Raw genomic sequence first — 24,648 nt, forward strand, 5'->3', positions numbered from 1 at the left:
TGAGCTTCCGGATAGCTGAACAGTGGAGATTTCTGGAGACTGGCACCCAGGGAGGGCATGGAAGCTCTGCACACTCCTTCCCCCTTACTTTTCCCTACACACGTCTTCATCTGCATCCTTTGCAATATCCTTTATAATAAATCAGTAAATGTAGATAAGTGTTTCTCTGAGTTCTGTGAGCTGCTCCCTCCAATTAATGAAACCCAGAGAGGGGGTTGTGGGAACCCCAACTTGAAGCTGGTTTGTCAGAAGTTCCAGAGGCCTGGACTTGTGACTGGTGTGTGTGGAAGGGCAGTCTTGGGAACTGAGCCCACCTGTGGGATCTGATGCTGTCTCCCCAGGTAGATAATGTCGGAACTGAACTAGAGGACACCCAGCTCATGTCCACTGCTTGGTGTGTGGGGAATGCCCCTCCAACATTTGGTCACAGAAGTCTTCCCCTGTGTTGGTGATTATTGTCGTGTGAAAGTAGAGGAAAAACACAGTTTGGGGAGAGTGTTTCCCTACACATTGTCATAATTTTGCAAAAGCAGTTTTATAATCACTAAATGCTTATTGAGTAAATGACTGATGGGAAACTTGTAAATGTGACTTATTCTGCCTGATGGTCAAAATCCCCAGTATTAGCAGTTAGTATGACGTCATAGCTTCTGATACATCCTCTTTAATGCCACGCCTCCAATAGGGATAATATTGAATCACTCACAGCTTTGTGGGCGTTTGCTTTTTCAGTTCCTCTCAGACCCAAAGGATGGAGCTGGGTTTCCCAGAAGCAAAACAGCTGAAGAGGAACTTGTCCACTTGACCTTTTAGTTTGAGGCAGGCTCATATGACAAGCTCATGCCACAAAATAGGAATTTCCAACTATATAAGAAATACCAATGCTTTATCCAACTTGTTACATAAACACACACCCTTCCCCTACAAACACACACACACACACACACACACACACAGTGTCACATATGCAGCATACACAGAAATGGCTCTCCTCAATTTCTGAAAGGGGCAAGAGGCATTTGGCCTTCAGAAGGGAATATAAAGGGGAAATCAAGTTTTATTAATTTAAAACAGTTTTTGAGATGGCAAATAAGTATAGACAGGGGTAGAGAGAATGTACCTATTGTTCAAATCCCCGAGGCCTCTGGTAAGAAGCTTTTAATAAGATCTATAAAGATCCCCTCAGCTCTAATGACTTAATATTGTAGGATTTCACCACAGAATAGTTTGTTTTGGAAAGCATTTAAAGAGCAGCCACAGAAAACAATCTCAAGCTTCAGTTCTTGAGCTAAACAACTTTGATAGTTTATAATTGATTTGGAAGAGTAAGTATACCAGGAGCTCTGAAGTTTGTGGATACAGTAAGCTCACTAAGTAGAGAATTAGCTAATCAATGAAGGCGAAAAAATTCAAGGACACATTTGTGAGCAGAAAAGTAGCACAGGAGCTTTAATTAAGGACAAATGTTAAATAATGCAATTAAAGAAAAATGATACAACCTAAGTCTGTAAACTGACGAAGTTTGAGCTATCAAATATAACCTAAAAGAAGGATTAAACATTACCATGGGGACCTATATATAGAGATGAAAAATATATTCTATAGAAATATACACCAAACTGACTGTTTATATCATATGGCTTATAACATTGAAAAACTAGAAACCCAAATGTTTTCTTGCCTTCTTTTTCTTTTTCTTCTTTTTTCTTTTTTTTTGAGACAGAGTTTTGCCCTCGCTGCCCAGGCTGGAGTGCAATGGCGTGATCTTGGCTCACTGCAGCCTCCACTTTCTGGGTTCAAGCGATTATCCTGCCTCAGCCTCCCAAGTAGGTGGGATTACAGACATGCGCCACCATGCCCGGATTTTTTTTTTTTTTTTTTTTTTTTTTTTTAGTAGAGACGAGGTTTCACCCTGGTGGTCAGGCTGCTCTCAAATTCCTGACCTCAAGTGATCCACCTGCCTCAGCCTCCCAAAGTGCTGGGATTACAGGCGTTAGCCACTGCACCCAACCCCAAATGTTTTCAAAATCGAATTTCTTTAATAAATTGTCGTATACTTATGCCATGATATAATATACAGGCATTAAAATGATTCTGTAACAACGAAAAAATATTTATAGCATATAGTGAAACTAAATGAGGCTACCATGTATCACATATATTTATTCCCAGTTTCGGAAAAAGGAAAATAAAAACACATGCGTGCATAGGAAAGAAAAAAAGATTGGGAAGAGATACATCAAACTTTAGCAATGGGCTGAGCATGGAGGCTCACACTTGTAATCTCAACACTTTGGGAGGCCAAGGTGGGAGAAGTACTTGAGCCCAGGAGTTTGTGACCAGCCTGGGCAACATAGGGAGATCCCACCTCTACTTCAAAACAAAACAAAACAAAAAGGCATCAATGGTCATTTCCTGAATTATGAGTGATTTTGTTTCTTGCCAAGTTTTCAATTAAAAAGTTTATACTTGGCATGTACTTTTTACTATAAAAAGAATAAGACCGGCCGGGCGCGGTGGCTCAAGCCTGTAATCCCAGCACTTTGGGAGGCCGAGGCGGGCGGATCACGAGGTCAGGAGATCGAGACCATCCTGGCTAACACGGTGAAACCCCGTCTCTACTAAAAATACAAAAAGAAATTAGCCGGGGTGGTGGTGGGGCGCCTGTAGTCCCAGCTACTCCGGAGGCTGAGGCAGGAGAATGGCGTGAAAAGCTTGCAGTGAGCCGAGATCGCGCCACTGCACTCCAGTCTGGGCGACAGAGCTAGACTCCGTCTCAAAAAAAAAAAAAAAAAAAAAAAATAAGACCTTTATATTTGGGGGAGGAATAAAAATGGCAAATACATGAATAGCACTTAGTATTATCAGACAAGATTCTAAACGCTCCATATAGTGACTCTTTTAATCCTCACAACCTTATGTGGTAAGGACTTTTATTAGGTATGGTTTTTGCAATTACTTTTGCACCAACCTAATAGTATTCCCATTTTACAGATGAGGAAACTGAAGCAGGCAGGTACACACCTGGATGGAAATGTGGAAGTGAGCAAATGGTGGAAATGAGATTCAAATCCAGAGAGCCTGGCGCCAGCAACTGAGCTCTTGGTTTTTGTAACTCTTGAAAGATGAAAAAGGGGTGCTGCTTCCGTGCAAAAGTCAAGTAAATGGAATAGCACAGAGGATAGCTAGTTTGACTCTGCACCTGGCCTAGGATAGTGTGCTCCCACATTCACAGCCCTTGGCGGGGGGGGAAAAAAGTGAAGCTGGAGAAGTTACAGGAAGGGGTCATGACAAAGCATTCAAGTTATCAGAAGGGCTTTCCATTTAAACACAGACTAACATGATTCAGATCCTTCAGTTTGGAAAAACAAAAGTCACTGAGTGAGTGTTATTAAATTTGTTAAGACCCTTGCGTGAAAGCTACAAAACCAGCTCACTCTTGGACTTGTTACACTACAGGTGTGTCCCATGTTACTAATGAGAAGAACTGGGTGTGGGAACCATCACATCTCTTTTCCTAGTTTGTACCCTGAGTGGCATCATGGAAGCATGACTTGCCAAGCGCACATGGCTCCAGGCTTAGTAGGGCACCATGCTTGGTTTAATGCTCCATGGCCTTCATAATTATACTTTTCACCTTGTATTTTCTAAGTGAACTCTGCTGGGCCCATGGAAGGTGTGTGTGAAGCAGAGGAGATACACAAAATATGTATGTCTACCATGGTCTCCAGTTCACCCTAGCTCACATGTTGTGTTTGTGCAGCTCCATGAGCACAGAATTTTGACAAAGCCACCATGGATGGGAGTTAAGCAAGACTCAATGCATGTTATGTCTGGGAGTCAGTAAGCAAAGGTGCTGACAACCTTGGTGGACCACACTTTCCTAGGACCAGAACTTGCTTCCAATGCAGTTCAGACAATGTCCATGGCATTGACAGGGTTCAGAGCATGCTGCTCCAAAATATGCCACTTTCACGTAGTGATTATTTTGAGTTAAAGGCACTTCAAAAACAGCAGATGCAAGAAAGGCATGCTGACCTTCTCTTTTTCTTCCTGAAAGCAGTAAACAAAACTCCCATGTAAAAGATGTCCTCCGTACACCAGGAGGAAGATATCACCAGAATCAGGGAGTTGAGGCCCAGAGAAATATGTTCAAATACACCTTGTTAAACTATGCCTTGTTTTCCTAGCCACTTTTCAACAATTAACTGCCCTAGCCCAGACCCCTTTGTCTTGTCACATTTCACAAATTACTCCTCTAGGTCCAACCCAGTATATAAGCTTTTGTTGACCTAACTTCTTTGGGTCTTCGTTTTTATTGTGGGAGCTCCTGTGAAAATGTTACCACATTAAATCTGTATACTTTTCTCCTGTCTGTCTTATGTCAGTTTAATTCTTAGGACTAGCTGGGTAATAGGAAAAAGAGAAATTGTAGCTCCCCTACAGCATTCTAAGAAATATGGATAACCAATGAATTCCATCATATCCTTTCTTGTATTATTTCAACAATGAGGACATTACAGGAAAGGGGAAGGTGGGGCAACCCATAGTTCCTTTTCCTTTCAGTCTTTCCTTACGAATCAGTAAACTGAAGATAGAGTATTGACAGAATGTGCACGTATTAAGAAGTGAAACAAAAACCTTTGAGTTAGTTTTATGCAGTGTTTACACTGTTCTGGTAAGAACAAAATATATCTGCATGTAGGAGTTATAAAAGATGAATTGTATAATTTCAGTGATTCTACATGTAAGTTAATGTTCTCATATTTTCCTTGAAAACAGGTGTTACATTATGGTATGTGAATTTATCTCAATTTTAATAATAAGAAAAATATGTAGTACAGATGACCAAGAAACAAGGGTTGAGGGAAGGGCTTTTCTGTTACTCATTTATCAAAACAAAATTTATTGTTGTTATTTTTTATTTTTTATAAAAGGGTGGCTGCTCCATAGCAGAGCAGGACTACCCCACAGGCAGAGTAGCCATTTTTATTTAATTGTATTTAATTTATGTATTTATTTAAGATGGAGTTTCACTCTTGTTGTCCAGCCTGGAATACAATAGCATGATCTTGGCTCACTGCAACCTCTGCCTCTCGGGTTCAAGTGATTCTCCTGCCTCAGCCTCCCGAGTAGCTGGGACTACAGGTGCGCTCCACCATGCCTGGCTAATTTTTTGTATTTTTCATAGAGACGGGGTTTCACTGTGTTAGCCAGGACGGTCTCGATCTCCTGACCTCCTGATCCACCTGCCTCAGCCTCCCAAAGTGCTGGGATTACAGGCGTGAGCCACCACGCCCGGCTGCTATTTTTATTTTTAAAAATCTAATTATAAGAATAATGATTCCTCACTGTAGAACTTTTAGAAACCATAGGGCAGTATTAAATGAGAACTTATAAAAGCAGTAACTTACTTGGTAATTACGGACTTTAGGATTTGTTTTAGAGCTAAAAACAAAGAAGAAGAAACGATAACACGACATAAAATGGACAAAAAGGTATCTTTAATGCCTTATGGCTCCATAAAATCAATTCAAATGTCCCCCTGGAAGAAAGAAGAAAGATTGACTTTGCACAAGACAAATGGTAAAACGTATACTAATAATTTTAAATTAATTTTTTTTTTTTTAGGCCAGGCGCAGTGGCTCACGCCTATAATCCCAGCACTTGCCGAGGCCGAGGCAGAAGGATCGCTTCTCGAACTGGAGTTCGAGACCATCCTGGGTGATACAGCAAGACCCCATTTCTACCAAAAAAAATCAAAAATCAAATTTCAATTCTTCTTTATCTGGAATGGCATCAATAGCAAATAAAACACACCAGGACAAACTGAGAGAAAGACCATGGAAGAAAGGAAAGAGCTTTATATTTTAGTTACTTAAAAATACATTTGTCCTGGTTTTTGAACAAGAGGCTCTGCCTTTCATTTTGCATTGGATGTAACAAATTATGTAGTTGGTTCTTCTCTCATCTTGGCTTCTTTCACAATACCTCCATTTTTGTCTTCCTGGGACCATATTTTGCTCCTTCTTAAGTCCACTAGGCAGGCTGGGGCCCCTCACACTAGCCACATTTATCAAGCAGAGATGAACACTCTCAAGCCCTTTTCCAGATTCCCAGAAGAAAGCATCGGATTGGCCCAGCTGCACCATGTGACCTGGCCAGGGGAGAAGTCATGTGATACAAACGTGGCTTAAGCAAAACACCCTGTGGATAGAAGGGTGGGCGGTTATCAGAGAAACGGAGCTGGGCAAGTACCCCAAACTTGTCTGGGTTGGCCCTTTCAAGTAGTCCAAAATTGGAGGTGGGTGTGTCTAGTCCTTTATACCCCCAGTCGCTGAAGCCCCAGACTGGTGGAAAGAAAATGTACCCTTTGGGGTTGGGCTTTCTGGGGCTCTCACTCTCTGAGGTGGAAATTGTTAGTACCAGCATTCCCAGCAACTGTGGAATGAGTCCCTCAGTCCTGAAATGATGTTAGGGACCTAGGCAGGGCACTACAGCTCACATTACACTTCCTCCTTGGAAATGATTTTTTTTTTTTTTTTTTTTTTTTTTTTTTGCTTGTTTGTTTGGTTAAAGACACGTCTCCGTATGTCTCCCAACCTGGAGTGCAGTGGCATGATTATAGCACAGGACCGCCTAGAACTCCTGGCCTCAAGCAATCCTCCTGCATCTCTAGTAGCTCAGACTACAGGTGCACACTACTGTGCCTGCCTTTCAGTGATTTTATTTTAATGGAATCTTATTTATAGGGACTGAATGGTCCTAGTAATAAGGTAAAGGAAACATTTTTCTAATAATTATCTGGAAGTGCTCTGGGAACTTGATGTATTGTTTTTACGCATGAAATTTTGGCCTGTGACTCCATGAAGTTAGTGTCAGGTGTTATTTTAAAAATTGTAAAAATTTTTAAAGTTCTGTTGCTCTAGAAGGTGTTAGTGGATTGTCTGGGGTAAGGAGGAATAGGTGGAAAGAGAAGGAAGAATCTCTGTAGTTATTTATATCTTCTTTCAGGAAACATTCCTTAACTCCACACGGAAACAAGGTGAGGAGCCAGGGCTGACACTAGCAAGACCCCTAAGGACCTGGGGCTGGGGGGGGCAGGGGGGTGGGGAAGGGGTCTGACTTTCTGGCAGTGCCTTTAGCAGGTAGCTATTCTCTTAGAAATACAGCTCAGACTTTTCCAAAACAGTTTAGAAGCCATGATTAAGTAAAAGCTCATTTAAAAACAAACAAACAAACATGGACAGGTCTGTCACAGTGGCTCATGCCTATTATCCCAGCACTTTAGGAGACCGAGGTGGTGGGATTGATTGAGCTCAGGAATTTGAGAGCAGCCTGGGCAATGTAGGAAGACCCCATCTGTACAGAAAATAAAAAAGTAAAAGTTAGCCAGGCCTGGTGGTGCTTGCTTGTAAGTCCTAGCTACTCAGGAGGCTGGGGTTGGAGGATCACTTGAGTCCAGGAGGTAGAGGCTGCCATGAGCCCTGATTGTGCCACTGCACTCCAGCCTGTGCAACAGAGCGAGACACTGTCTCAAAAACAAATGAGTAAAAAATATTTCTTCCAAAGGTCTCTGGGCTCACTTGGATTACGGGTTCAGTCATTTCTAAGCATTTCCTGCAGCCTCAGAAACTCAATAGTCAATTATTTCCACGAGTACAAAGCTTAAAGATGAAGAGAACAAGAGAGGGAAGGGTAAAAGGGCACTAAAGGGTAAAAAGAACCAAAGGGCTCCTAAATAATGTGAATGATATTAAATCTGCTCCAAATGGTACTGGAATGCATTTATCTTACCCCATCTTTGTGTCAATTGCCTAGTCAATGTATTTTGCCTGAAATGTAATCATTCTTGACTCCTTCATATATTTCTACCCCCAAACAATTAATCCAATAAACATTTATTGAGGCATTTGTATGTACAGATGCTCTTCCACTTAAGATGGGGCTACATTCTGATAAACCCATCAAAATGCCGTAAGTTGAAAATGCATTTAATACACCTAACCTACCAAACATCATAGCTTAACCTAGCCTACCCTAAACATGTGCAGAACATTTGTATTAGCCTATGGTTAGGAAAATCATCTACCACGAAACCTATTTTATGATAAAGTATTGAATATCTTATGTAATGTTTTGAATACTATACTGAAAGTGAAACACCGAATGGTTGTATGGGTCCCTGAAATACAGTTTCTACTCACGTGTATCGCTTTCACAGCACTGTAAAATTGAAAAATTTAAATCAAACCATGATAAGCCAGCGACTGTCTGTACAAGGTAACATACAAGAGCGTCTGATAAAGAAAACACTGATAGACCATTGTCCCTGATTTTGTGTGATCCCGAGGGGGAGGTTGACACATTTACAACTTTTAATAAAACCCACACAATACCTAATAACAGAGGGCAAAGAACCATGGAAGTAGAGACAAGGGGAGTGAGAATTCCACTCAGTATGTTTACTGTGATTAATTTTCAAGTTGTTCCTAATCCACTAAAGTCAAATGACCTACGGGGTGAAGTGATGTTCAGTTAATGAGTCAATTCCCTGCAACCTTTCAACAATATGGGGCACCAAAGCCCTGCATGTATAAGAGTGGGCCTTTCCGAATACATTCTGTGAAAATTGTATACTCCAATCTGATTTATATCATATCATGTTATGTAACAAATAATTAGCTACAAATGTATCCATGGCACGAGGCTTCTTGCTTTTGCCCCTGAAAAGAAACCACATCATAATTGCTAGGTGTCCTTGGTGATTATTCAGAAAACCTTTGAACTTGTGTTTCACAGAATAGAGAGGGGCATTCTCTTGACATTGTATGATGTTTTGCCTGTTATTGCAAGAATGCATTGCATGCTCCCCGAAATATTTTAACAGTGCCAACTTTTCCAAATTGTTCAATCCCTATATGACAAAGCAAAATAATCTGAATATTGTTTCAATAATAAAAGTTTCCCAAAATACCTTGCAATATTCGTATTAAAAGAAAAAAATCCATAAAACACGTGTTGAATCTTATTTGAAATAACATGCCACAAATAATTTCTCAGACAGCTCAAGCCTGTTCTATTCAAGCAGGTTCTCAAGACCCAACAAGTCATGTGGTGACTCAGGCAGCTCCTGAGAAGAAATAAAATGCTCTGTCCAACTTGTGTTTCTGAAGCATTTAGTGGGTGTGTAGCATTTTGTAATCTAGCTGGATTTTTTTTGCAAAACATGCAACAAAGAATTTAATCAGCAAAGCAAAACAGGTTTGTGGCATTCCAAAGGGATTCTCTAATCCAAATATAAATTATGTAAGTTCCAACCAATCTAGCAAATCACAAATGAACACGGGAAGGATTGTGATTAACCAATTACAAATCTAATGGTAGGCCAGGCACAATGGTTCACATCTGTAATCCCAGCACTTTGGGAGCCGAGATGGGGTGGATTGCTTGAGCTCAGGAGTTCAAGACCATCCTGGGCAACATGGTGAAACCCCGTCTCTATTACAGTTGGGATCGACTCAGTGGGCAATTGGTTTAGATTAACTTTATGCATTATTCAAGTTATTAAGAAAATTATAGGCCGGGCGTGGTGGCCTAACAAAGAACAGATGGGTTCCTGCTATATTGTTGAGGCTGAAGTGTAGTGACTATTCACATGTGCAGTTACGGTGCACTACACCCTTGAACTCCTGGGCTCAAGTGATCCTTTTGCCCCAGCCTCCCAAGCAGCCGAGATTACAGGCAGTCACCACCGCACCCAACCTCAGCTGGCTATTTATACATATACACACATATGGAGAGGAAGAGAGGGAGAGAGATTGTCTAAGAATAAAGATATATTTTATATAACCAATCATAATATCACACTTAAGAAAATTAACATTACTTGTGTATTATCTAATATACAGTCTATGTTTGAATTTCTCCAGTTATTTAAAAGATGTCTTAGAGCTGGGTTTTATTTTTCTGAATCTGGGTTCCAAGCAAGATTTGTACATTGCATTTGATTATTTCTCTTTAATTCTTAATCTACAACAATTTTTCTGTCTAAAAATATTTCTATAATAATGACATTTTTCCCAATAGTCTTAAACAATGTCCCACATTCTTGATTTTTCTACTTTTTTCATTATTAGGTTAAGGTTAATAAAGTTTGGCAAAATACTTATATTACTGTCAAAGTAATGTTTAAAATGAAATTTTGAATTTTCTTTGCTTGATATTATGGCTTCCCCCAAATTCTAGTGTATAGAAACTTTGGTTTAAAAAAGTATCTATATAATAAACAGTATGGTCCTACTAGCAAATACAATATATGTTTCTTTAGTATATTTTGTTCTTTTGAGGACAGGAGATGTGTCTGCAGACTTTCATTTCAAACCTAACTTTCTAACACTGACTGTGGTCCCAGCTACTCAGGAGGCTGAGGCAGGAGGATCTCTTGAGCCAGGAGGTCAAGGCTGCAGTGAGCTATGACTGGGCCACTACACTCCATCCTGGGCAACGACAGAGCAAGAACCTGTCTCTAAGGGAAAACAACAACAACAGCAGCAACCAAACCGCCAGGCATAGTGGCTCACACCCGTAATACCAGCACTTTGGGAGACTGAGACAGGAGGATCACTTGAGTCCAGGAGTTCAAGATCAGCCTGGGCAACATAGTGAGACCCTGTCTCAAAAAAACAAATCAAATTAGCCAGGCATGGTGGTGCGTGCCTGTAGTCCCAGCTACTCAAGAAGCTGAGGTGGGAGGACCATTTGAGCCAGTAGGTCGAGGCTGCAGTAAGCTATGATCATACTACTGCACTCCAGCCTGAGTGACAGAGTGAGACTCTGTCTCTAAGAAAAAATAAAAACAAACAAAAAACCCCCCCAATATTTCCAATACCAAGCAAATCCAGAAAATGTTGAGTATAGATAGGTCCTCACTCTTGCTCACACAGTGAACACTTATGAGCATGTTTGTACAGCTTATCATCTGTATCATGGTGAGCCGTCGCAGTCACCAAGAGAATACATGGTCAAAGTTAATATCAAGTAAAGGACTCTGCAGATAAAGAAACATGTTAGTTTATGACATTCCAATCTTAGGCAATTTTTCTTAGTTACTAAAATTTCCATAACAGTGCTTTTCTTCATAATTGTTAGTCCATTTGGGCTGCTATAACAAAATACCATTAACTGGGTGGCTTATGAACAACTGAAATTTATTTCTCACAGTTCTGAGGGCTGGGTGGTCAAAAGACTTGCTGTCTGGTGAGGGCCAACTTCTTGCTCTACAGAGAGAACCTTCTCACTGTGTCCTCACATGGTGAAGAGGGCAAGGGAGCACTTTCAAATCATTTTTATAAAGCCACTATAAAGGAAAAAGAGGTCAGGCACGGTGGCTTATGCCTATAATCCCAATACTTTGGGAGGCCAAGGTGGGTGGATCACCTGAGGTCAGGAATTTGGTAGCAGCCTGGCCAACATGGTGAAATCCCATCTCCACTAAAAATATAAAAATTAGCCTGGCATGCTGGTGCATGCCTGTAATCCCAGCTACTGGGGAGGCCAAGGCAGGAGAATTGCTTGCACCCAGGAGGTGGAGATGGCAGTGAGTGTGCCATTGCACTCCAGCCTAGGTGACAGAGTGAGACTCCATCTCAAAAAAAAAAAAAAAAAATTATCTCTACTTTCATACTCCATATGGCACACTTTTGTGACCAGAGATATGTGGGGTTTTTCCTCATAGACCAAGCAATTCTCTAGTGGACACCAACTGGGTGTCCTGTAATTCAATTTGATTCTGACACTATTTCAAAGAGTGTGAGATCCCACAGGTTAATGGCACAGTCTCAGAAGCCTGGCCTCATTTCAGAAGCCAATCTCAAGTCCAGGCCTCCAGTATTGTTGAATGACAGGTTATAAGTCAGAGGGTCGCATCACCCCCTCTTCAGGATTCGTTAATTTGCTAAGTGACTCACAGAACTCAGAAAACCCTTTACTTATGTTTACCAGCTTTTTACAATTTATTTTTTATTTTTATTATACTTTAAGTTCTAGGGTACATGTGCACAACGTGCAGGTTTGTTACATATGCATACATGTGCCATGTTGGTGTGCTGCACCCATTAACTTGTCATTTACATTAGGTATATCTCCTAATGCTATCCCTCCCTCCTCCCCAACCCCATGACAGGCCCCAGTGTGTGATGTTTCCCACCCTGTGTCCAAGTGTTCTCATTGTTCAGTTCCCACCTATGAGTGAGAACATGCAGTGTTTGGTTTTCTGTCCTTGAGGTAGTTTGCTCAGAATGATGGTTTCCAGCTTCATCCATGTCCCTACAAAGGACATGAACTCATCCTTTTTTATGGCTACATAGTATTCCATGGTGTATATGTGCCACATTTTCTTAATCCAGTCTATCATTGATGGACATTTGGGTTGGTTCCAAGTCTTTGCTATTGTGAATAGTGCCGCAATAAACATACGTGTGCATGTGTCTTTATAGCAGCATGATTTATAATCCTTTGGGTATATACCCAGTAATGGGATGGCTGGGTTAAACAGTATTTCTGGTTCTAGATCCGTTTACCAGCTTGTTTTAAAGGATACCATGAACAGTCAGATGAAGAAGGGCAGAGGGCAAGGTATGGGGCAGGGGGTGCAGAACTTCCGTGGCCTTTCTGAGCACCCTCACTCCCAGCACCTCCAAGTGTTCAGCAACCTGGAACTCATCAAATATCATTGTTCAACAGTTTTTTGGCCAGGTGCAGTGGCTCACACCTGTAATTCCAGTGCTTGGGGAAGCACAAGCAGGAGGATTTCTTGAGCCCAGGAGTTCAAGAGCAACCTGTTAGGGAGACCTCATCTCTACAAAAAAATCATAAATTAGCCAGGCATAGTGGTACATGCCTGTAGTCCCAGGTACTCAGAAGGCTGAGACAGGAAGATCACTTGAGCCCAAGAGGTTGAGGCTGCAGTGAGCTCTGATTGCACCACTGCACTCCAGCCTGGGCAACAGAGTGAGACCCTATCTCAAAAAAAGTTTTTAAAATAAAGTTCAATCTCCAGTGGCCCCCATTTCCTGCAGGTTGGTAGGTGGGGCTGAAGTTCTGACCCTCTACTCCTCTAATCGTGTGTTCTTTTTGGGGAGCAGCCCCCTGATAAAATTATCTGGGGACCCCACCCTAAGTCATCTTGTCAGTATAAACTCAGGTGTTATCAAAGGGCCTCATTATAAATAACAAAAGACACTAGGGAAACTCTAAGTTTTAGAGCTCTCTGACAGGAACCAGAGACAAAGGTCAAATACATTTCATATTACACCACAGTCAGTAATTCCATCCACAGGGGCTCTACTCTCAGGACCTAATCATCTCCTAAGGGCCTTACCTCCTAATAACTTCATCTTGGGGGTTAGGATTTCAACATTTAAATTTGGCGGGGGGACACTGCATTAATCCGTTCTCACACTGCTATAAATATACCACCTGGGTCTGGGTCTGGGTAATTTATAAAGGAAAGAAGTTTAATTGACTCACAGTTCCACATGGCTAGGGAGGTCTCAGGAAACTTACAATCATGGTGGAAGGTGAAGGGGAAACAAGGACCTTCTTCACACGGCGACAGGAGAGAGAAGTGCAATGGGAAAATACCAGGTGCTTACAAAGCCATCAGATCTTGTGAGAACTCACTTACTATCACGAGAACAGTGTGGGGGAGACTGTCTCCATGATCCAATCACCTCCCTCCCTTGACACACGGGAATTACAGGTCCCTCCCTCAACACATGGGGATTACAATTTGAGATGAGATTTGGGTGTGGACACAAAGCCTAACTATATCAGACACACACATTCAGACCATAGCAACAATTAAACCTATAGTAAGCATGATTTCCTATGATTTCCCTCGAATTTTATAGAGTTATCAATGAAGCCAAGCTGCAATTGGGGAGATTATATTTTCTTTTTCTTTTCTTTTCTGTTTTTTTGTTTGTTTGTTTGTTTTGCTTTGTTTTGTTTTGAGACGGTGTCTCACTCTTGCCACCCAGGCTGGAGTGCAATGGCACAATCTTTGCTCACTGCAACCTGTGCCTCTGAGTTCAAGGGATTCTCCTGCCTCAGCCTCCAGAGTAGCTGAGATTACAGGCACTCACCGCCACACCCACCTAAATTTTGTACTTTTTAGTAGAGACAAGATTTCACCATGTTGGCCAGGCTGGTCTCAAACTCCTGACCTCAGGTGATCGGCCTGCCTCAGCCTCCCAAAGTGCTGGGATTGCAGGCGTGACCTCACCCAGCTGGGGAGATTATATTTTCTAATCATTAATGAATTGGCCTAAGCAACAATAGAACTGGACTCTGTCAATATTGTCGTTATCACTATCCAGTCGTATTTACTGGATCACCAACAGGTTTAATACTCCTCCATATCATCAGAGTTTGACTGAGACCTTGAACACCACTTTGAGGTTGTGATCTCACCATTTGTAGCATAACATTTGCCATTCACTTACACAAATGAAAATGATCCTAGAATCATGGAACCAAAAGAAATTTCAAGAGGCTATTGATTACATTCTACTTGGCGTCAAATACGCCAAAGCTCTCTCCTACCTACTGTTAGCAGCAGTGAATCTGGATGAGTCTGCAGCAATCTCAATTCTTGCCTCCTCAGAAGAAAGAATTTTACTAAGGGGCAGAAGGCAGAAAGAGAGAGAGAGAGAGAGAGAGAGAGAGAGACGGCGGCAAGTTTTAGAGCAGGAGTGAAAGTTCATTAACAATTTTTAGAGCAGGAGGCCGGGCGCAGTGGCTCATGCCTGAAATCCCAGCACTTTGGGAGGCCAAGGCAGGTGGATCACGAGGTCAGGAGATCGAGACCATCCTGGCTAACACGGTGAAACCCTGTCTCTACTAAAAATTAAAAAAATTAGCCGGGTGTGGTGGCGGGCACCTGTAGTCCCAGCTACTTGAGAGGCTGAGGCAGGAGAATCGTGTGAACCTGGGAGGCAGAGCTTTCAGGGAGCCGAGAATGCGCCACTGCACTCCAGCCTGGGTGACAGAGCTAGACTCTGTCTCAAAAAAAATAAAATAAAATAAAATAAAAAAAAAAAAAAAAAATGAGCAGGAAAGAAAGTAAAGTACACTTGGAAGAGGGCCAAGAAGGTGACTTGAGAGATTCAAGTGGGTGATTTGACTTTTGACTTGGGGTTTTCTACATTAGCATTCTTCTGGGGTCTGTGTCTCTTCTCCCCTGATTCTTCCCGTGGAGTGGGCTGTGCACATGCACAGTGGCCTGCCAGCACTTGGGAGGGGCCGCATGAACAGTACGTTTACTGGAGTTGTACACATGCTCGCTTGAGGCATCCTCTCCTTACTAGTTGAGTGCTTCTAGAAGAAGGTCATATACCAGTTATACTCCACCATTTTGCCTCTTCGTGGGCATGCTGGAGCCCACTTGCCTAGCTCCTGAGGTCTTATCAGGAAGCTGCCGATCACCAGTTTCAGGTGTTTGTCTACTGGGAGACTGCCGTTCCCTGGTGCCAGCTGTGACCAATTATTACTTTAGTGAGCCAGCTTAACAACTATCTGATCATCAACTGATGGTTGCCTAACAGTCTCTTTGGGGGTGGGAGGGGCCCTCTCCTGCCCTGCTCATGTCCACCTGTGTACTGTAACACCACCAATTGAAAATCTACTCTTTTCTTTTTTAATAGAGACAAAGTCTTGCTATGTTAGCCAGGGTGATCTTAAACTCCTGGCCTCAGGTGATCCTCCCGCCTTGGCCTCCCAAAGTGCTGAAATGACAGGTGTGAGCCACCATGCCCAGCCAAAAATCTACCCTATTTCTGATGGTCCTTTGCACAGTGCTTTTCGATGGTCTTTTGGGTAAATCATCCCATTGTGAGGATATTTAATATTTAACTTAAATTCTTTCTATATGGTAGCAAAGATATTAGCTGTCCTTCCTTTGAAAGCTTTCCTCCGATTTGGGCTCACATTCTGTGCCACCAGCAGAATAAGCAAAGCCTCTTTAAGCCGAAGCTCATGGAGCTTGTTTTCCAAACCTTTAATCATTTTTATGGCTTTCCTTTAAACTCTCTCCAAGTGTTTCGTCTTCTTTTCGAAGGAAAGCCGAGAATTAAATATAGTATGTGAAAGGATATGATTAGTACCAAATTTAGGAGACAATTACTGCACAGTTCTTACATTCTGAGCTCTAAGCTCTTTTGTTGATAGTTTAAAAAATTATCAGATTTTCTAAACAACAACGCACGTTCCAAAGAGTAATCTTAAATAGTATATGGTCATATTTTAAAACTTTTTGAGCCTGGACATTGTGGCTCACTCCTGTATTCCCAAGCAGTTTGGGAGGTCCAGGCAGGAGGATCACTTGATCCCAGGCAGTCGAGGGTGCAGTCAGCAATGATTGCACCATTGCACTCCAGCCTAAGTGGCAGAATAAGACTCTGTCTCAAAAAAACAAAAAAGACAAAAACAAAAAAACAAAATTTTTATGGCTATGATTCACTTTAGTGAGACAAAAGGACTCAAAGCCTACCTACCTGCCGAGTGTCACTTCTAGTGGAAAAGCTACTCAAACTGTAGAACAGATCTTAGAAAGAAGTGTAATGATGATTCATATTTGAACCACTATGCTTTCATGTCTTAAGGTCTAGTTATTGCAAAATTACAGGTTCAAAATAGCTGATATAAATTTACATTACTGCCTACTCTAGAATTAAACAAGCAACCCACAACAGCAATCGTATCCTGATGAAGTTACTCCAAAGTACTTGATACTTAAAATTGCTAGAAAATGTTGCCTTTCATTTCATTTTATAAGAGCCAAATGTCCCCTTGCCAGCAATGCTTCATAAGAAACCTGCGACAAATACATGCATTTTCCTTCAAAACACAGATTAAAAGCTTAAAAGAAAAAACAAGCACTATAAATAAAGGCAGATATACCATACCTTATTTTATAAATTAATATATGCTTAAAATTTATTGATAAAACGTAGATCCGTTCTTATTTTCTCAGTATCATTCTGTGAACCCAAAAGTATCTGAGACAGATCTCAATCAATTTAGAAATTTTATTTTACCAAGGTTAAGGACATGCCTACGACATGGCCTTAGGTGGTAACTGCCCAAGTTGGTCAAATACAGCTTGATTTTATACATTTTAGGGAGACATGAGACATCAGTCAATACATGTAAGATGTACATTGGTTCAGTCCGGAAAGGTGGGACAACTCAAAGTGGGGAGGGGGCTTCCAGGTCATAGGTGGATTTTAAAGTTTTCTGATTGTCGATTGGTTGAAGTAATTATTGTCAATAGAAAGGAACGTATGAGCTATGATAAGGTGTTGTTGAGACCAAGGTTTTATCATGCTGCTGAAATCTCTAGGTAGCAGGCTTCAGAAAGAATAGATTGCAAATGTTTCTTATCAGATTTAAAGAGTCTGTTCTACCAGTAATTCCAAAAAGGAGGAGGGTATAATGAGGCATGTCTGGCTCCCACTTCCCATCATGGCCTGAACTAGGTTTTTCAGGTTTACTTTGGAATGCCCTTGGCCAAGAGGAGAGTCCATTCAGATGGTTAGGAGGGCTTAAAATTCTACTTTCGGTTTATAATTTAAAATGGAATTCAAGGAAGGAAAATACAGCTCAGTAGGAAAACAAGCTCACTTATGAATGTATCAACCTTTGAAAGCATATTCCTTAAGGAATATGCTATTTCTTGTTTAAAATGTTAACATTCTGCCAGAAGTGGTGGCTCAGGCCTGTAATCCCAACACTTTGGGAGGCTGAGGCAGGAGGACTGCTTGAGCCCAGGAGTTTGAGGCCAGCCTGGAAAACGTAGGGAGACCCTTATCCCTACAAAAAAAATTTAAAAAATTAGTTGGGCATGGTAATGCATGCCTGTGATCCCAGCTACTCAGGAGGCTGAGGTGGGAGGATGGCTTGAGCCTGGAAGCTGGAGCCTGCAGTGAGCTATGATCATGTCACTACTCTAGCCTGGGCAACAGTGAGACCCTTTCTCTAAAAATAAAAAATAAAATAAAATGTTAACATTCATATAAGCTAAGTACAATACAATAAATCTGGCAGGTATTTCTTAGATTTAGAAAAATATTCTAGATTCAAAGGAAAAACCATCATCGATAAATCATTTGAACTCAATGATGTGGACTGCAGTTTCTGTTAATACTGTCTCCCCAATGTTGCAGAGCTAGTAATATATATATTGGGTTGCCAAAACTGTATATCCTGATGTGTTGGGAGTATATCTGGTTTTTACAAATGATTTTTTATTGTCGTTATTTTATTTTTATTTTATAGACAGGGCCTCACTCTGTTGCCCAGGCTGGAGTGCAGTGGTGTGATCATTGCTCACTGCAGCCTCCATCTCCTGGGCTCAAAGAATCCTCCTGTATCAGCCTCCAAGTAGCTGGGACTACAGGCTCAAGCCACCATGCCCAGCTCTATTGTTGTTGTTTTTTAAGCAAAACAAATATAGAAAAACACACAGTACTCAAGAAATCAAATTAAGCATTAAAAAAAAAATTCCTGAAAGTCATCATATATATTTTTAGTGATTTCCCTGAATTTTAATGTCAAAAATTAGTCTTTTAGTGTACACATTTCTAAAAGAAAAGGCAAAATATGGCCAGGTATGGTAGCTTATGCCTGTAATCTCAGCATTTTGGGAAGCTGAGATGGGTAGATGGGTTGACACAGGAGTTCCAGACCAGCCTGGGTAACACAGCGAGACCATGTACCTACCAAAAAAAATCCCCCAAAATTGGCCGGGCATGGTGGCACACACCTGTAATTCCAGTTATTTGGTGGGCTGAGGTGGGAGGATCGCTGCAGCCCAGGAGGTTGAGGCTTCAGTGAGCCAGGTTCATGTTACCATACTCCAGCCTGAGTGAAATCGAGACCCTGTCTCAAACAAACAAACAAAAGATAAAATATATACAGTTTATTTGGTGCCTACCTGACTCTCATTTTCGCAGGTTTTGTTTGTTTTTTGTTTTAGGTTCCACCCAAGGAACCTGGTCTTTCTCAGCATATCAACTCTCTATGCACCCAGTCTCTCAACCCAGGGAATCTACTTGTTGTCCACTCACCTTCTCTTAACACCCTGCCCACCCTCATCCCTCAAGTGCTCCTCTTTTCCTTGGTTAAAAATATCTGTGATACAAAAATCTAAGAATACATGAAACCTAGGCTGGAAGAGGAACAAGGAATTTTTCTTAAGGAAAGCTAAGCGGGTTCACATAATTAAAAGCTGGGAGAAGAAAAGGAAGTGAGAAAAATAAAAAAGAAAGAAAGGGAAAGAAGGAGGAAGGGAAGTAGGGAGGCCAGAGAAATTGACCTGGGTATTACAGGGAGAGACTATCTTTCTTGATTAGGAGGTATGTGTGGTTGGAGGGCCTTTGGAGCCAGTGAGATGGTAGAAAATTGTGAAAAGAGGAGGATTGAAGAATTATTTCTGGGATATATTTACTGGATAACTGTAAAAATTTTTTATTTTTATTATTTTTAGAGATAGGCTTTAATTCTGTTGCCCACATTGAGTGCAGTGGCGTGATCAAGCTCACTGCTGTCTTGAACTCCTGAGTTCAAGTAGCTCTTCTGCCTTAGCATCCTGAGTAGCTGGGACTACAGATGCAAGCCACCACACTCAGTTAATTTTTAAAATTTTTGTATAGGGCTGGGGTCTTACTATATTGCCAAGGCTGGTCTGGAACTACTGGCCTCAAGTGATCCTCCCACCTCGGCCTCTCAAAGTGCTGGGATTACAGGCATGAGTCACCACACCCAGACAGCAATGGATGACTTTGAATGTTTTAGAGTCTAGGCAAGGTTAAAGGATGGGAAATAGTTTTAAAAACTAATATTGGCGCCGCCATGGAGGCTCACATCTGTAATCCCAGCACTTTGGGAAGCTGAGGCAGGAAGATTGCTTGAGGTCAAGCATTTGAGATCAGCCTGGGAAACATAGGGAGACTCTGTCTCTACAATAAAATAAATAAAATTAGCTAGGTGTGGTGGTACACACCTGTGGTCTCAGTTACTCTGGAAGCTGAAATGGGAAGATTGCTCAAGCTCAGGAGGTCTAGGTTGCAGTGAGCTGTGATAGTGTCACTGCACTCCAGCCTGGGTCTCAAGACCCTGTCTCAAAAACAAACAAACAAAAAACATAACAAAAAGCAAAAAACAAACTAATATTGGTTGATTCAAGGATGCCGCTTTGTTTTTTTTGTTTGTGTTTTTTTTTTTTTTTTTTTCCGAGACAGAGTCTCACTCTGTCCCCCAGGCTGGAGTGCAGTGGTACGATTTCGGCTCACTGCAACCTCCACCTCCTGCGTTCAAGCGATTCTTGTGCCTCAACCTCCTGAGTGGCTGGGATTACAGCTGTCCACCACCACATCTGGCTAATTTTTGTATTTTTATAGAGATGGGGTTCCACCATGTTGACCAGGTTGGTCTCGAACCCCTGACCTCAGGTGATCCACCCGCCTTGACCTCCCAAAGTGCTTGGGATTACAGACGTGAGCCACTGCACCCGGCCAAGGATGCTTCTTTGAATTTGGCTCTGCGCCACAAGCAGTACTCTGGGCCCTTAGGCCCAGCAGGAGCAGCCCTGAGCATAGCGGGGCCTTGCTCTGAACTTTCTCCACTGTAGCCTCTGGATAGGGAGATGCAGCTCAGGTGCCATGCCCTACCCAACAGTCACATGGCCCCTGTCTAGATCAAACTTCAAAGTACGCAGCACCCCTGACTTCCCTGCCAAATGGCCTCAGGTTGATTTACAGGCCTTGCTCCAGCTTCTTCCTGGGGGCCCTCTTCTTAAGAGCAGATGGTGCAGTCAGGCATGCACCCAAGACCCTAGAGGGTGATGCACAGCTCAGAGCTCCTGTGGGTTGGAGGGCTGGAGGTGCAGCACACGATCCTTCATTGCGGAGGAAGAGGAGTGCCTCATGCTGTCACCCCCGGCTTGTCATGCTAAGGAGAATTAGAAACTGAAACCTGGCCTTACACACATCCTAAAGATATGTTTATCTAGGTAGAAAGATCGAACATAATCTATTTAGCAGCATGTTAACTTGGTTTGTGTTTACATATTTAGTCATATGGTATGTGGGCCTCCACCCATACTTGTGCCTTGGACCCACAAATAACAGGGACAGCCATGCACTTGACCAAACAGAACCATGTGCCTCCGAGATGCCTAAGGATTATCCTTAAAGACAGAAGCTAGAGTGTAACTTTTCTGATATGTTTCATCTGTTCAGAAGTCCCCTTGAGGAAGCACTGTAGTCTCTAGTCTGACTGACGGACCTGCTGCCAAACTCCACCTCCGCGCCTCTTACCTGCCTGATCTCGGGCAAGCTTCTTCAGCTGTCTTAAGATTCATCAGAAAACTGGTTGTAACAGGATTAAGTGAGAACACCCTTGGCTCACTTAGGCGTGACAGCTCACACCTGTAATCCCAACACTTTGGGAATCGAGGTGGAAGGATCCCCTTGACACCGGAAGTTCAAGACCAGCCCAGGCAACCTACAACATTGCAAGATGCTGCCTGCAAAAAAATACAAAAGAAAAAGAAAAAAAGATAACATCCTTGAGGCACATTTTGCACCATGCCTGGTATACAGCAGGTATCCATGAAAGTGGCGTTTAAATCCACTTCTGTCTTTGACCTATTTCCATATTCACATTTTAGGCTAAAGATTGTAGAATCATTGAGCCGAAGGAATATGTGGTCACTTCATAGAATATTCTATTTAGGAGAACAAACTTTGGAGTCAAAGAGACCAGGGTGCTCTTCTCCCTTCATCCCTGACCAGGACCAGGTGGGTCATGAGGGGTAGTCACTTATCTCAGCAATCTCACTTGTAAGACGGCAGTAATAGCAGTAACTAAATCACTGTACCATTATAAGGATAAAATTAGAAAACTACACAAAAATGTCACCCACCAAGTTGATGATTTTCTCCAAGTGTTGTGCCTCAAACTTACATTGAACTTCATTCTATTTTAAATTATTTCTCTGATTTACTGAGATTCTGAATGTTGCTGAGTGAAAGTGAAATTTTATTAGCCCGGTGTGGTGGCACCTGCCTGTGGTCCCAGCTCCTCAGGGCAGGCTGAGGTGGGAAGACTGCGTGAGCCTGAGAGTTCAGGTTGTAGTAAGCCATTATCACGCCACTGCACTGCAGCTTGGGAGACAGAACGAGAATCTGTCTCAAAAACAAAAAAAGGTGAAATTTGTAATTATTTGGTACATTTAGAATTATTTTTAAAAATTTTTCTGCATTAAGGGAAAAACAAATACTTTTTTCCTTTCTACTCACCTGCTCAATGAAACATAGAACACAGTTCTGTGACCAGACATAGGTTTTTCCCAACACACCAACCAACTGGGTGTCCTATAATTCAATTCAATTCTGACACTATCTACCTAGAGGCAGTGTCAGAGCCCACAGGGTGAGGTCTCAGTCCCCAAAGACAACCGCTTCTTTAGAATCTCAAGTACAGGCCACCCATTCTGACTCAATTGCCACAAACCAGAGCTCCAACAGTCCCCACTTGGGTTCAACTAACTTGCTAGGACAGCTCCCAGAACTCAGAGAAACACTTGGGTTTACCAGTTTCTTATAAAGGATATTACCAAGCATACAGATGAAGAGATGCAGAGGGTGAGTTTTGGAGGAGAGAAAGCAGAGCTTCCATTGTCCCAGAGTTTTTATGGAGTTTAATCTCCAGTGCCCCTGATGACCCTTTTGCTGGAGGTTGGTGGGAGGGGCCGAATGTTCTTATACTTTACAGTTGGTGGGAGCAGCTGAATGTTCTGATACTTTAGTCCTCTAATCACTTGTTCTTTCTAGCGACTGATTAGCCCCATCTTGAAGCTATCTAAGGACCCCGTCATAAGTCACCTAATTAGCATAAACTCAGGTGTGATCAAAAGTGCTTGGGGGGCCAGGCAAAGTGGCTTATGCCTGTAACCCCAGTATTATGGGAGGCCGAGGTGAGATGATCGCTTGAGCCTAGGAGTTCAAGACCAGCCTGGGGAACATGGTGAGACCTTGTCTCTAAAAAAATAAAAAAATTAAAATAAATAAATAAATAAAATTAGCCAGGTGTGGTGATGTGCACCTGTTGTCCCAGCTACTTGGCAGGTTTAGGTGGGAATATCACTTAAGCCTGGGAGTTCCAGGCTGCAGGGAGCTGTTTGTGCCACTGCACTCCAGCCTGAGTGGCAGAGCAAGACCCTGTCTCAAAAAACACCCAGCAGTGGTGAGTTTCCTATCACTCAGGAAATTCGGAGGTGTTCAACAACTTTCTACAAGCACCAAATATTCTAACAGAAGATGCACCTATCACCATTATCGCTTGGGCAATTACAAGGCATTTAGGCGCTCCATGTCAGGAACTGGGGACAAAGCTGAAATGTATTTCACATTATACCAGTTTGTCTCGTTGTGCGACTGATTTTATTTTTCACTGGAGAGAGTTGTGTTAGCTTCGGCTTTGATTCCATTTGTATGGCTGGTGCTCACCTTTCGGACTTGGGCCTTCAAATGTAAAATGCAATTATCACCCACACAAAATCGTACAACTATTGTGTTGTTTCTGGCACTTTCTTTCTTTTCTTTCATGTCAGACAGCTAATGTGCTGATGTCATAACAAGGTTCAAGGGTGGTAGGTCTCTTTCTTTTTTTTTTCTTAGACAGAGTCTAGCTCTGTTGCCCAGGCTGGAGTACAGTGATGAGATCATGGCTCACTGCAACCCCCACCTCCTGGGTCAAGGGATCCTCCCACTTCTGCCTCCTATACAGCTGGGACCACAGGTGCATACCATCACGTCTGGCTAATTTTTATATTCTTTGTAGAGACAAGTTCTCAGTTTGTTGCCGAGGCTGGGCTCAAACTCCTGGGCTCAAGCCATCCTCCTGCCTCAGCCTCCCACAGTGCAGGGATTACAGGTGGGAGCCACTACACCTGCCAGGGTGGCACATCTCACACATGTGCGTGAATACCCAGTCATTCATGCTTATGAACTACCAAAGGATCTCTGGCACTTTTTAAAAAGCCCAATAAGACAATTTCAATTGAAGTCACAGTAAAATGTGACAAAAGATCTGAGAAATGTGCCTACTGGAGTCTCTGAACTGTTTCTTGACCGTGGCACACATCTCTCCCTTTCTTCCTAGAGAAGCACTTGACGAAGAGAGGTGAGCCCAGGTCACTCATAGACACAGCCACATGGAGCTCGACTCTGCCTTGGCAGCAGACATGCAGAGTCCAAGGCCAAGAGCAACGGGAATAGGGACTGACGTGACATTTGGATTGGGACTGGTACAGTTTGGAGAGATTAAGGGCCAGATACTCAGATTCACTTTCTTCCCCTCTTCCAAGGGCGTTATTTAGTAGTCTGTTTAGCACTTGCTTGCTCTAATAATAGCCATGGGCCTGAATCACCCTCGTCACTGAGTATTACATGGAATCCTCAGCTGTTTCTATGACTTGCATGGTTGGTGTTCAGCACTATCTGGAAACCTCTAAGAATGTGCAGAGTAATCAGTGATTTTAATTTTAGCTATGCGTGACATGAGGGATCTTCTATGTATTTC

At 42.3% G+C, this 24,648-nt stretch overlaps 1 long non-coding RNA gene and 1 pseudogene across 2 annotated transcripts in view; both read right to left on the reverse strand.

Annotated features, from left to right (window-relative positions):
• Nucleotides 1-5,860: 5,860 nt before the first annotated feature.
• LOC126962123 (uncharacterized) overlaps nucleotides 5,861-24,648 on the reverse strand; it is a 29,774-nt gene continuing 10,986 nt past the window's right edge. The window contains exons 2-4 of one of the 2 annotated variants that reach the window (XR_007728599.1): nucleotides 21,381-21,589; nucleotides 18,827-18,942; nucleotides 5,861-6,157 (exon numbers count right to left, since the gene is read on the reverse strand). This is a non-coding gene — a long non-coding RNA (uncharacterized LOC126962123). The remainder of the gene's footprint in view (nucleotides 6,158-18,826; nucleotides 18,943-21,380; nucleotides 21,590-24,648) is intronic. The other variant, XR_007728598.1, reaches the window with a different exon arrangement.
• Nucleotides 24,017-24,087, reverse strand: LOC126963513 (uncharacterized; annotated as a pseudogene).

This window comes from Macaca thibetana, chromosome 9 (assembly GCF_024542745.1).
Source record: "Macaca thibetana thibetana isolate TM-01 chromosome 9, ASM2454274v1, whole genome shotgun sequence".
Lineage (NCBI taxonomy): Eukaryota > Metazoa > Chordata > Mammalia > Primates > Cercopithecidae > Macaca > Macaca thibetana.